Source organism: Lepidochelys olivacea, assembly GCF_965140295.1.
Source record: "Lepidochelys olivacea isolate rLepOli2 genome assembly, chromosome: 1".
NCBI lineage: Eukaryota > Metazoa > Chordata > Testudines > Cheloniidae > Lepidochelys > Lepidochelys olivacea.
In genome coordinates, this window is record NC_140411.1 from 92303283 (window position 1) to 92317031 (window position 13749).

A 13749-nucleotide genomic window follows, 5' to 3' on the forward strand; every position below is an offset into this window, starting at 1 on the left:
TTAACTAACCAATCCTAACATATTGTAACATGATTATTTAACCAATTATATCCCACCACCTTAATTAGTTTACACCCAGCAAAATTAATTATACAGCAGATAGAAACAATCACAGAACCAGACAGAGATTATACAGACAAACAATAGCAAAGTGGGAACTATAATGACAAAACAATACAGAAGTGAGGATTTCACATCCCAGCTATTGATAAGTGAGTTGTTGCCAAAAAGGATGCTATCAAACTAAGTTTCCTTTTACATCTTCTAGGCACTTCCCTTTCTCTGGAGGCGTTAGGCATTATCAGGACAGGACTGTATTCTTAACAGCCCAATAGCACCTTATTTCAATGTGACTAGTTTGGAATATGAGGAGGTGACCGGATGCTTCCCAGCTTATGGCTGCCTCTGTTGCTTAGCCAAAGGCCTTAGCCTAAGAACAGGGCCTCAGATTGTCAAAGTAAGAGAAGGATCTTACACTGGCAGACAGTGATTTTGATTCTTTCTTTTATACCGCTAACTAGCCAAGTGATAAAAATACACCTAAATTCTTAAAGTATAGTCCTTTAAAGACAGTCCTGAATATCTATTTCCTAACACTCCACCCATTTTTTTTCTTTTTCTTTTGGGATCCTCCTGCCCAGGTATCCCTGGAAAAGCATAGGACATATGGCGACACATTTCCTGATAGGGCCAGGCATCAAGGTGGAAGGTGTCAATATTCCATTTGTCCCACTGCCCCTTGTGTCGTATAGTGCCCTGCACCTTCTCTCGTATGGGCATACCACACCTATTCCAATTAGTGTTCCAGACTTCCCATTATAGTGGGCCCGAGAAGGTTGGATCCGGGTTGTCTAGTACACTGTAGGGTTTGGAGGGATTACTACATTACTTATAGGTTATCTCCATATGCAATGTAACACAAGTACAGTTAACAATACAAAATCCACAGCAACACCGAGTCCTGACCACTGCAGTATGGTCCAACATCCGAGACACCCCCAAAACACTGCCTCTCCTCCTTCGACAGGGTCACGATCTTATGTGTCCAGTTGCTGGCGGTTGCAACAAGCTGCCCCTGCAGGTTTTGCTTGCTTTTGTCCATATCATAAGTCCATTGAATGTTCACAGAGAAATGGGATATTGTCCAAAACAGCTTGACCACCTGGTATGGAATCAGGCAGTATGCCCTGGTTTGATTATTCACAGCAATAAGATTCACAGATCCATTTGTGCACCAAAGTCCAGATAGCAGCATGTAGATGTGTGTAGTTTGGTTATGGGCTGGGGTAATTGTGCCCACAGTAATATGTACATTCCCAGCCAAACACCGTACACCCAATTGTCCACCCCTTGCATAGGCCATTGATCCTGCTCCTCCATAGTCATAGGAGAGGGGCACATCCAAACATCTTCTGTTAATTTACACTATTTTACACACCCCTCCATTGATTCCCAGTGAGCTCCTCCCCTTCTCATTATTTCCATAGGGCTTGTGGGGACCACCTTAGTTGCCATTCCATTTCCAGGTACCACGGTAGCTATTACACAGGTGCTGGCCTCCTAGTTGAACATTTTGCATTCCCATACACATCTCACCCCGCCCGCCCAAGGTCAGCCTTTTGAAGCCATCCCCCACCCATGTCATGAGGTTTTCTGTTCATTAAAACACAACAATGCTAGCAACAAGACAAACACCACAGACAAACACAAAACACAGATCCATGGTATTCTGAGTTATTCTTCCGCTGGCGCCAGCTTGCTTGTAAAGTGTCTGAAAAACAAAAGAAACAATTTCCACCCCCCTGGTGGGGACAGATTATTGCTTAATAATAGTAATAATAAAATCACTTTCTTTTACAAATTTCCTTGCTATAGTCAGGCTAGTGAATTACCCCACTTACGGGTCATTTATGAAATTCATGAGGTGGTGTACCTAGGTGTCCCCTCTTGTACAACAGACCAAGTTTGCAATAGTTTCTCTGCTGTAACAAGCATTAAGTTTATTCTCAGGTAATAGCTGAGAGACAGCTTCAGATTTTAGCACTGTACACACACCCCCTAGGGTTAACCTGTCCCCCTTATTTTCAGGCTTGACTTGTTTTTTTCACCTCCCTTTCCTGGAGGGCCATAATCTGAGTCTTCTAGTAGCTTGTTTGCTGACCAGATATATTCATTATGTGCAGCTTCTTTGTGCCCATCAGCTAGGTAATTTGCATTTACACACAGAGGCTTACTAGCTTGCTTTTGGATCCAAAGCTGTTAGCAGCTCAGAGACTGTCTTAAAAGGGAAACATTCCACTTCCACTAGAGTTCTGATTACTTCCCACTTTCATCTCCTGCTCCAAAACACACACAGTTCTGAAAAAGAAAGCACAACCTATTGTGGCCCTTTTGGAGCCCAAATAGGATTTTAATGAAGTACCATGTTTTATTTGCTTTTTTTTTTTTTACCCCTTCTCGAATATACTCTGCAAACATTCTGGGAAAATACTTCCATATAGTTTAACCTCCATTACATTATATTCGCCATATTAATTTTACACAAGGTGTAACTGCCTCCCCCATGCTTTGACATATTTTACATTATCTTGATTGTGCCCACTGAGTGTAACTTCTGCATGATGTAGTTTTTGAAAACTTAAGATGCTTGACTTTAGTAAAGCTTTTGACACGGTCTCCCACAGTATTCTTGTCAGCAAGTTAAGGAAGTATGGGCTGGATGAATGCACTATAAGGTGGGTAGAAAGCTGGCTAGATTGTCGGGCTCAATGGGTAGTGATCAATGGCTCCATGTCTAGTTGGCAGCCGGTGTCAAGTGGAGTGCCCCAGGGGTCGGTCCTGGGGCTGGTTTTTTTCAATATCTTCATAAATGATCTGGAAGATGGTGTAGATTGCACTCTCAGCAAATTTGCGGATGATACTAAACTGGGAGGAGTGGTAGATACGCTGGAGGGGAGGGATAGGATACAGAAGGACCTAGACAAATTGGAGGATTGGGCCAAAGGAAATCTGATGAGGTTCAATAAGGATAAGTGCAGGGTCCTGCACTTAGGACGGAAGAATCCAATGCACTGCTACAGACTAGGGGCCGAATGGCTAGGCAGCAGTTCTGCGGAAAAGGACCTAGGGGTGACAGTGGATGAGAAGCTGGATATGAGTCAGCAGTGTGCCCTTGTTGCCAAGAAGGCCAATGGCATTTTGGGATGTATAAGTAGGGGCATAACGAGCAGATCGAGGGACATGATCGTTCCCCTCTATTCGACATTGGTGAGGCCTCATCTGGAGTACTGTGTCCAGTTTTGGGCCCCACACTACAAGAAGGATGTGGATAATATGGAGAGAGTCCAGCGAAGGGCAACAAAAATGATTAGGGGTCTAGAACACGTGATTTATGAGGAAAGGCTGAGGGAGATGGGATTGTTTAGTCTGCAGAAGAGAAGAATGAGGGGGGATTTGATAGCTGCTTTCAACTACCTGAAAGAGGGTTCCAAAGAGGATGGCTCTAGACTGTTCTCAATGGTAGCAGATGACAGAACGAGGAGTAATGGTCTCAAGTTGCAGTGGGGGAGGTTTAGATTGGATATTAGGAAAAACTTTTTCACTATGAGGGTGGTGAAACACTGGAATGCGTTACCTAGGGAGGTGGTAGAATCTCCTTCCTTAGAGGTTTTTAAGGTCAGGCTTGACAAAGCCCTGGCTGGGATGATTTAACTGGGAATTGGTCCTGCTTCGAGCAGGGGGTTGGACTAGATGACCTTCTGGGGTCCCTTCCAACCCTGATATTCTATGATTCTATGATTCTATGTACACCCACCAAAGCAACACTCTGATCCCCCTGAGCCACCCCAAGGCTCAGTGTTCCCATCATTCCTCCCCTTTTCCTTTTCTTTATACCTGCAAACAATTAAGAAATTTGGAGAGGACCATTTCGTTAATCCAATAACCATTGAACAGAACCAAAATCTTCAGAAAAAATGCTGGAGAGAAGCTTCAAGCAATAGATGAGCATGCCATCTGATGTCACTACTGTTCTCTCTGCAGTGAAGGGGTGGCCCTGTCTCATACGAAAGGAAACTCTGAATGGCAAGTCTGAGTAGACCAGCCAGCCCCATTTGGGCTCTTGGAGAATCAGACTTTATGCAGTTAAAGTAATAGCTCAAGAGCAAGAGTTTTCATGCCCTGCCCCTGCTACTTGGCCACTTTCTGTGCCCTGAGGGTGCAAGGAGATAATCAGTGTAAAGGTAATTAGGACTTCCCTTTCAAGAGATGAAAAGTAAATTAGAAGCTCTGGGGCTGTGCAGGGGTGTTTAGGGGATATTGTGGGCTGAGTGTGAGGCATCTTGAGGGCCTGTAGATGGATCTTAGTGGTGTGGGATGAGGATTGTAGGAGACATGTTGTTAGACATGTGGTAAAGAGTGGATGTGTGTTGCTGGCCCACCCACAAAACCTGTTCCTGGCTAGTTCTGGCATTGATGTCTCAAAGAACTATTAACAGACAAAACAATTACTCTGACCCTGATTAGAAGCTGAAAAAGCAGGTAAGGTCTTGATGGAACTATGCAGACTGCATTTCCTCACCACTAAAACATCTTAACTTTTCTGTGAAGAATGGACTGGAGTAACTTTACCTACACAGCTTTGACATATTTTACATTATCTTGATTGTGCCCACTGAGTGTAACTTCTGCATGATGTAGTTTTTGAAAACTTAAGATGATTAAGATTTAAAAAGGCTCATAAAATTTAGGGTGATATGAGTTGAACTTGAACCATCAAAAAGCCTTATGTAAAACAGTCTATAGAGGAATTCACGTAGAAAACCCCCCTGAAACGTGAAAATTTGAGTTGAATTGCTGCAAATGGTACAAAGTTTAATAGCTTGAGGTGGTGTATGTTTGTTGTTTTTTTTTAAAAAAGGAATCTCTGCAATAATATTGCTGTTCCTGGAACCAGATTCGGTTGACCTGGTGCACGGAGAAGTGAAATGCATTTCCTTTGTATAAACTAATTGTCCAGTGCTGTAGAAGAATTCATCCCAAAGGAGGGCAGAAAGTAGTAATAGATTAGATGATGCCTCTGAGATACCAGATATTGGGCAGACAGACGTGATTTATTGGATAGTCTTCAGACAAATTCCTTGTTTATGAGTTGTTCTAAGCCTGCTGTCCCCCATCTTACCTTTTCTATAACTATCTTTTATGAAAACAATAATGAAGTAACAGAATAAAAAGGGAATGATACACTGTATTATGTTTTCAGTAGAAAGGGAACATTATGTGCGCTGAGTTTTAAATTAAATGCAATATGCATGCATTGTGATGATGGGGTTACCACTGCAAATAGAATGGTCATTCTTTTCTGAATATATAGTATAAATTGCTGTTTGAACAGAGCATGCCACTTTTCCATTTGACTCTGACCTTCTTTTGACTTCTGCAACTCTTGAGTGTAATATTCAGAGGTTATCACTTATGTGTAGGGAGAAGGAAAACAGAGTTTAATGGAGGCAGACTCTTTACTTGGAAAAATGTAAAATTTACCTGAAAACTCTTCTAATGATGCATATGAATGAGGTCAAATGAATTGGTGTAGGGTTAGGTAACAATTACTATTATTCATTGGATGCACAGTAGTAAAGTAAAAAGTTTAATGTTAACAGCTTTTCATCTTTAGAAGCAGCAGAGCACAAGAACCTACTTATCATTAACCTTTATCTGCAAGTACAATTTACGGCTGGCTGTTCTGGTTTCTGTTAAACGGATGGATCAAATAAAATGTGTGAAAAATTTATTTTAAAGCAGGTAAACAATGAAGATATGTAGCAAGACAAGATAAAAACAAAGGGGGGAAAGCTATTCAGTGGTTAGGTAGGCTGCAACAAACTGTGAGATTTTGTTTAATTTTCAAGTTCTGGAATAATTCTATATTAAAACTTATATGAAATGAGGACCTGAAATGTAAAATAATCTTAAAGGTTTGTTGTGGCGGTTCACTACAAGACAGGACACGGCTTTTAGCAAGCAAGCAGGCTGGTCTGCTGATGGGATCCCTCCTGTCAGCTTTTCCACCTCTTTTATTTCTCTCCCCCCTGCGCATCACATACCCCAACTGACCGCAAAAGGCATCAACAAAGGCAATAATATGACTTTGATTAATATTCCTATTTACTAGCCTCTATCTACTACAATCTTTATTCTCAGGCCTTGAGCTTCGGCCGAGGAAGCTTCCCACGGCTGATGTCCTTATTTTGACTTCCCAGATGGTCCATGTTTTCATGGTCCATGTCCTTGGACAGAACAGAGCAATGTGTGCATTGCTCCTACATAACAGTCAGGGAGTGCCCTGACTGTTTCCAGGTGCATGAACGCTACATGAACCCTTCAGTTTATAAATAGGATAATAATATTTAAAACATACAGTATTGACTTCATTTAAAGTACACTGCTATGCTTGAATGTATTACCATAAGCAACAAAGGTAACAGAAAATCAAAACATTAAATGTGTTAGTAAATATCAACACTTTTAGTTATTTCTGTGTATTTGGTTCATTTATATATTAACAATTCCTTAGAATCTGTATCTTCAACAACAGTATGTCTTAATTCTAAGGCTCAGAACACTCGCCCTTGACTGAGTGTAACTATTCAGAAATTGTATCCATTATGCAGTATTTTATAATTCTTAGGTGCCCTCATGTCTATAAAACTCCAGATAGTCTTGGAAATGCTCTCCTTAACACACACACACTCAGCTTACATAAGCATATATAGACTTGGGAAACTAATAAGGGATAATTGTTACAGCAGATGTTCTCTGTTGGAGAATCAATAAAGAAGAATATGCGAGGTAAGAAGGACCACTGAGAGATGTTATCTTGAAGAATTGTTAGTCCTCTCAGATGTAAATAATCATGCCTTTACACATAAACCAGGTAAACTGAGAACATATAGAAATGACATCAAAAGATATGTGTCTGGGAGAATATTCTTGGTAAAGGGATCTTCTTTGTTTCAAAACCCTATATAATGAAACTGGTATAGGAAATTCGATGGGGGAATGATAAATGCACTTACCTCCAGATACACTGAAGAACAAACAAAGAGCCAGCTCTTGTTCTGACAACAAAGGGTGGCAATGTATCTATTTCTTTCTGTATTCTATATAGTGCTGTACTAATCTCTAACTGATAACCTTTGATTAAATAATTCTAACTGGGCCAGTTATTTGACAATCTTGAGTCAACAACTCAGACATGCAACAAATGGTTATACTACCTTTTAAGATGTAAAAGGGGTTCAATATTTATCAGTCCTCATTCACTGGCTAGAGCATAAAACAACAGCACAATATACTTTTGTTTTAGCAATTGTAGAAAGCACTTAAATATAGGGGTCAGCTAAAAGTGAAAAGAAATTAAAGAAATAAATAAAGGGTAAAAATTAAACCAATATTTTGTACCTAAAACAGAAGATTTATCCTGGCCCTTTTATACTGCAAGGTAGCTAAATTTAATTATGTGGCATGAGATTGTTTCAGTTAATTGACTAAGGGCCTGATCTAGGGTCCATTGAATTCAATGGAGAGACTACCATTAGTTTTATGGTATTGCTCCCTAAATACTCAACAAATTGTCTAAAGATGAATAAGCAAAAAGGAGAGAATGCCAAGTGCCACTGATGAATGAACTGCAACCAGATAATACTCTTCTAGGTCCTAGTCCTGGAAAGCACTGGACACCACAGGTGTCAGCTTCCTCTGGACCTCACGGGCACTCAACCCCCCTTTCCACCCCCAGCAACCCCCAATCCCTCCCCACCTCTTCCTGACCCTGCTCTGCCCCAGTCCCCACCCCCACCCCACCCCTTTCACAAAGTCTCCACCCCCACCTGCCTCTTCTTGCCCCCTCTCCACCCCCACTCCACCTCTTAAAGCCCAGTTCTGCCCCTCCCCCGAGCACGCCCCCATCCCGGCTCCTTGCCCCCTCCCCGCAGCACCTCTGCATGCTGCAAAACAGCTGATCGCAGCAGGTAGGAGGCACTGGGAGGGAGGGGAAAGAGTTGATCAGCAGGGCTGCCAGCGAACTGGAGGTGCTGGGTCGTGAGGGGATGAGCTGGCTGCTGGTGGGGGCTTAGCACCCACTAATTCTTTTCTGTGGCTGCTCCAGGCCTGGAGCACCCATGGAGTCAGTGCCTATGCTGGTCACATCAATAGTCTAATTAATATGGTCCCTTGAATCAGGAAAATGACAGAGAGACGTTGAAGTAAATGAGCAGTTCTCCAACACCACTCTGTGAGAGATCTTGGAAAGACAGGATGGGGCCATTGTAGAACAACCAGACTAGCTCACCAGATAATTTAAGTGTGTGTCAGTAACACCTGCTGGTCAAACATATCAAAGACTGCTAACAGAACTAATAAAGCAAATAGGGACACCTGTTATTTGACCAAGGATACTAAAGTTGATTCTATATCATACCTAGACATGAAACAACAATATAGATGCAAGATGTCAGTAGAATCGAGCACAATCTTTACAGGTACTATCTAAAGCAGAGGCCTAACCACTAATTGTTTAAAGTTGGTGAGCATCCTCCCCTCCTGTAGAGAATCATCAACAATCCTTTCAATAATGGATATAAAATTTTACCACTGGCTTTCATCAGCTATGAAGGGCACCAATCCATCTCACAGAACTGTAGCCCATATCTTCCTCATCACATGAGGGACTTCTGTGCACAAACATCCTCAGTGCAGTTAAATGATTAGCCCATTAAATTTGTGGGAACTTAGGCCCTGTGTTCTGATAGCCCTGGTTGCTGAGCAACCACAGAGTTATTTTGTTTAGGAGTTTACTTTGCTCTTGCCCTTTTGGAACTCTAGCTGTTTCAGTTGATTTTTGACACACAATAAAGAATGGCAATAAAGGTATTACTGACTGTTAACTTTAATTCAAAGTGCAATGTGAGTCTTGTGCCAGCTGATATGAAAGAACTGCAAGCATCTTTGTGCGATTTCTGCCGCCATCTGCCTTCTAATGTATAACTCTTGGAAATTTGACCTTAACTCTCAAGAGTTTATTTTTCCTACAAAATAAATAACATTGACATGCTTCCCATTATAGCTGTATTGTCTATGACAAGTCTGGCTGATGGTTTCTCTTTAAAAGCCTATGCATTACTGTGATATAGAGCCCATTTCTACTTGACAAGAATTTTACACTCAGTACACAATGCTTGATATTGTCATTAGGGCAACGATAAACTGCCACCCTTGAGATGGAGTTTCCTTTACTGCCAGGCTTTTTGTCCTTTTTATGATTGGACCCTAAAAGGCTACTGTTATCTTCTACTGTCTTTTTAAAAACTTTGTATTGCTTTTCCATATTTCTTTTGTTTGTTTTAGGCATCTACCATCCATCTTGCTTGTTGGAAGCTATCACTCTCCCCAGAATCAAACTACTGGACTTCTTGTTCTCCCATTGTTTATAATATGTTGTTGCTATCACTAGATTTGGATGACTCATCCGTTAAATCAGCAGGATATATTTTGGGCTCCCTTATTCTGTACCTTTCTGTACTTGACAGGAAAGACTCTGAACTTTCATATCCAAGAATGAATATGAAATCTTTCCCATATGGGTGAAACATAAGTTACTTTCATTGATTTGTAAATTCTTCTCTGTCATTTTTGCTTACTGGTTCATCTCCAAGTAGGTTTGGGTTACATTGCTTTTAATGCTGGCACAGATTCTTTATTCCTTTAATGATTTATATGTGGAGGGGGCAGTAAATTGTCATTCAGCTTCCATGAACAATAGGGTGAAGCATTCCCGCAGCAATACTATGCTCCTCTGTCTTATTAATTTCATGTAGAGAACTGTTTTTACCTTTAATTCTGTGTCACAGCAATAGTGTGCTTGCTTGCTATTTCAGCTAAATTGCTTCAAGCATCTATCATTCTCTTTCCCCAAATACTATGATGTTTAACTCCTTTTATTGACAGGGAGTAAGAGACACCAATTTGTCAGAAGCAGCATGGCCTATGCAGAGTGCTCTGTACATATAGTCTGCCATTTTGACCTTTTGCTTCTGGATGAAACTGAAGGGTCTATTAAATCCTACTAATATTGCCCTGCCCCCAAAGAATAGTTACTGGTTTGCTCAGACTCTAATTCATGGCATTTTTGTTTTTAATAAGAAATTTAAAATCAGTTTTTTTCCCACCTGCTTGAATGGAGAATTGTTTTTAGCAATTACAGCATCTCAGTAACAGTGCAGATAGAAACACAGCCCTTTTTAATCTGACTTTTGCTATATTTGTACGCAGGACATTTGTTTAAGGGAGCAAAAACATCTACACTTTAGGGAAGAGGGATTTGACTTATCTGACCGTGAATAAAAATTAAACCCAATAATCATGCTCTATAGAGGAAGAAGAGCTGCATTTTTTAATGTGCTTAGTGCAGCAACCATACTAAAGTGAAAGAAGTGAAATCAGACTAAGTGATATCATTATGCGTTATTTTGTTAATAATGTCAATAGTGTGAAAAATGATGGGAAAGTTAATTTAGTTACATAAACAAGTTTCCATTAGCAGGGGGTTGAACAAAAGGCTTGAGAGGATATTTTGGGGAGAAGTAGGACAAAACCTTATTTATTATTTATTACTGATTATTATTATTTTATAAAACAAGAATAAGAAACAATAACAAAGAAAACTGTTATACACTTGAGAGAAATTAGTGCAGCAAGCTAGTGAAATTCCATTATTTTACAATTGGACAATAACTTACACTGCAGTAGCTAAACAGGAATACAGCCTTTGAATCATAATAGTTGTATAATTTATCCACATTAAAAACCCTGTGCAATCAGAATTAACAGCAAGTGGGCTATTTCATATGCTATGTCCACTTACAAACATCAGGGGAAGAACCACAGAATAGACAAAAAAGGAACTGAAATATAAGAAGATGATTAAGTAAACAAAGGAGAATTTTACCAGAATCATGTAACCTACCATTCTTGAATCACGAGCCAAAAAACATACTACATCTGTTGTATGTTTATTAACATATAAAAAAATCTTCCGAATTATGGTCTGAAGCTGTTGTGCAATTACTAACGATCCTTCAATGAGGTTTCCCTGAACAGAGGGGTGTTTCTATGCAGAGTTTATTATGGGATTGGGATTTAAGGTAGTATTTTTGAATTTTTTTTCTTATTTTATCTTTGTGCAGTACTTAGTCATGAGATATGATTATGCTGAATTCATCAAACTGATCAATAATAAAGACTATCCCTTACAATTTACCAGATAAATATGTAAGTGTGACTGTAACCCCTCCCACAGATATTACCAGATTGTTTTGTCCTTGTGACAACTGGTAAATATTTAAGTATAGTATAAATTCTAAAAAGTGGTCTTTACAGCTTTAAAACATCACTGAATTAAGCCACTAGTCTTTTTCTGATGTTTCCTCAACTCTATGGTAACTAGCTGGCTGTCAGTCAAGTTAGCCTGCTGAAGTTTTCTAATGTAAAACACACAGAAAGGCAGCTGCAAACTAAAAAGAAGCTCTGAGCAAGTCAGTAGGAGAGCGCGTCTCCTACATTTGGGTATACATTTTCAATCATATGCATCTACTCTAAGTTGCATTACTAAGGACCTGATCCTGCAAACATTTATGGAAGCGTGTAACTTTACACACATGAGAAGTTCCATTAAACTGGAACTACTCAAGTGATCAATGATCTACATCTGCATGTCTCCAGATAATGCCTAAACAAGAAGAAATTGCAAACTATTTGTCTAGTAACCCCCCATTTTTACATTCTCAGCTGTGTATTCTAAATATTTTTGGAAATGTCGGTCTTGATACATAAAGCAAAAGGGCCATATTTCATCTGTCTGAACTGGAGTGTAATTTTGCTACTTTAACAGTGAAAAATCATAGTTTAAAAAAAGTAAAGAAGCAAAGACAATTAAAAACTAATAAAACAAATTGACAAAAGTTCAGTAAATGGGTACTCATAAAATTATAAAATGTATTTAATAATAGAAAATAGGCAAGAGCAAAAAATAATCAATATTTTTTCTAAATTAAAAAAATCTAAAAAATCCAAAAAATTTCCATCACATTTTTCATGGGCATTTTTTGACTGGTGGTTGTTTACAGTTTTTGACTTCTAACAATTTTTCATTTATTCAGTTGAATAACTGAAAAAAAGAAAAATAAATTAATACTTTTCATTAAAGTTTATTTTTAAAAGTGGAAATTTTTCATTTAAAAAAGTTGACTTGCTTAATGACAGGTTTTAGAGTAACAGCCGTGTTAGTTTGTATTCGCAAAAAGAAAAGGAGTAGTCTCTAAGGTGCCACAAGTACTCCTTTTCTTTTTGACTTGCTTAAGAAATCCTCCAAAAACCAGATACTGTAAAAGCTGTATTATTCAACACTTTATGCACCAGAAAGCTCTAGAAATGGGTATTTCAGGAGGAAGTGCAGGGTGTGGGCTCTGGGACAGAGTTTGGGTGTGGGAAGGGGCTCAGGGCAGGGGGTTGGGGTGCGGGAGAGGTTTCGGGGTGCTGGATCCAGGCAGCTGTCACCTCAGGTGGCTTCCCGCAAGTGGTTACATGTCCCTGCTGCTCCTAGGAAGAGGAACAGCCACAGAGGCTCCATGCTCTGCCCCCGTCCTGCCATGAGTGCTGGATCCACAGCTCCCATTGGCTAGGGAACAATGCCTTATGAGGTTTCTGGCAAATTCCTTGAGCCAAAGAGATTGCTTCATTCTTTACACCATCTGGAAGATTTTGCTATCAAACATTACATTTTGGGATTGCCAGCACTTATAAAATGTTCCAAAGAAAGATGGTAGAGCTGCTTAAGAAAATTACAATATTTTAGTACATGGGTTGTCAATGGAAGAACACCCTCAGTGAAAGTTGTTCTCTGACAACACCAAATTGAATTTTTGGGTCAGATAATTAACAAAGATGGATCTAGGCCCAGCTCTCAGAAAGTAAGAGCAATTAGAGGATTGAATGCACCAACAAATGTAGCAAAACTGATATGCACACTAGGGCTGGTAAATTATTTTGGTAGATGCCTTCAAGATCTTACTACAGTGACAAAACCACTGAGTGTACTATTAAGGTCCAGTATATTCTGGCTATGGTGGCCAAATCAGGAGACTGCTTTCAAAACAGTAAAAGAAATGGTCTCAACTGATCCAGTTTGAAAGCTCTACAATTTAAACAAACTCACAGTGGTCAATGCTGATGCCAGTAGCTATGGCCTTGGTGCTGCATCATTGAAGCTATATGGATCTGAGTGGAAGCCAGCTGCTTTCATACACTTTACATGTGCTTCTGCTTTCATTGACTTTATAGAACCAGAAAGGCAATATGTGCACATTGAAAAGGAGTATCTAACAAATGTATGGGCATGTGAAAACTTCTACAAATATCTCTGTGGATTGGGCTCCTTTAAACCAATAACCAACCATAGACCTCTTGGTACCTTTCTCAATGGAAAAGATTTGGTCAATCATTGAATATATTCATTGGAGCTAGCAAACGGAAGCAGCAAACAGGAGTTTTGAGAGGCAGGTTAAGAGGAAGCATGAGAACCAGAATAGCTAACATTCTCTAAACTTGGGCCATCCAACACCCACTGCCAAACTAAACCAAAAAACCCTAACCAAAACCTGCAGGAGTAAAAATAATGCAGGCAGAAGTCCAGCA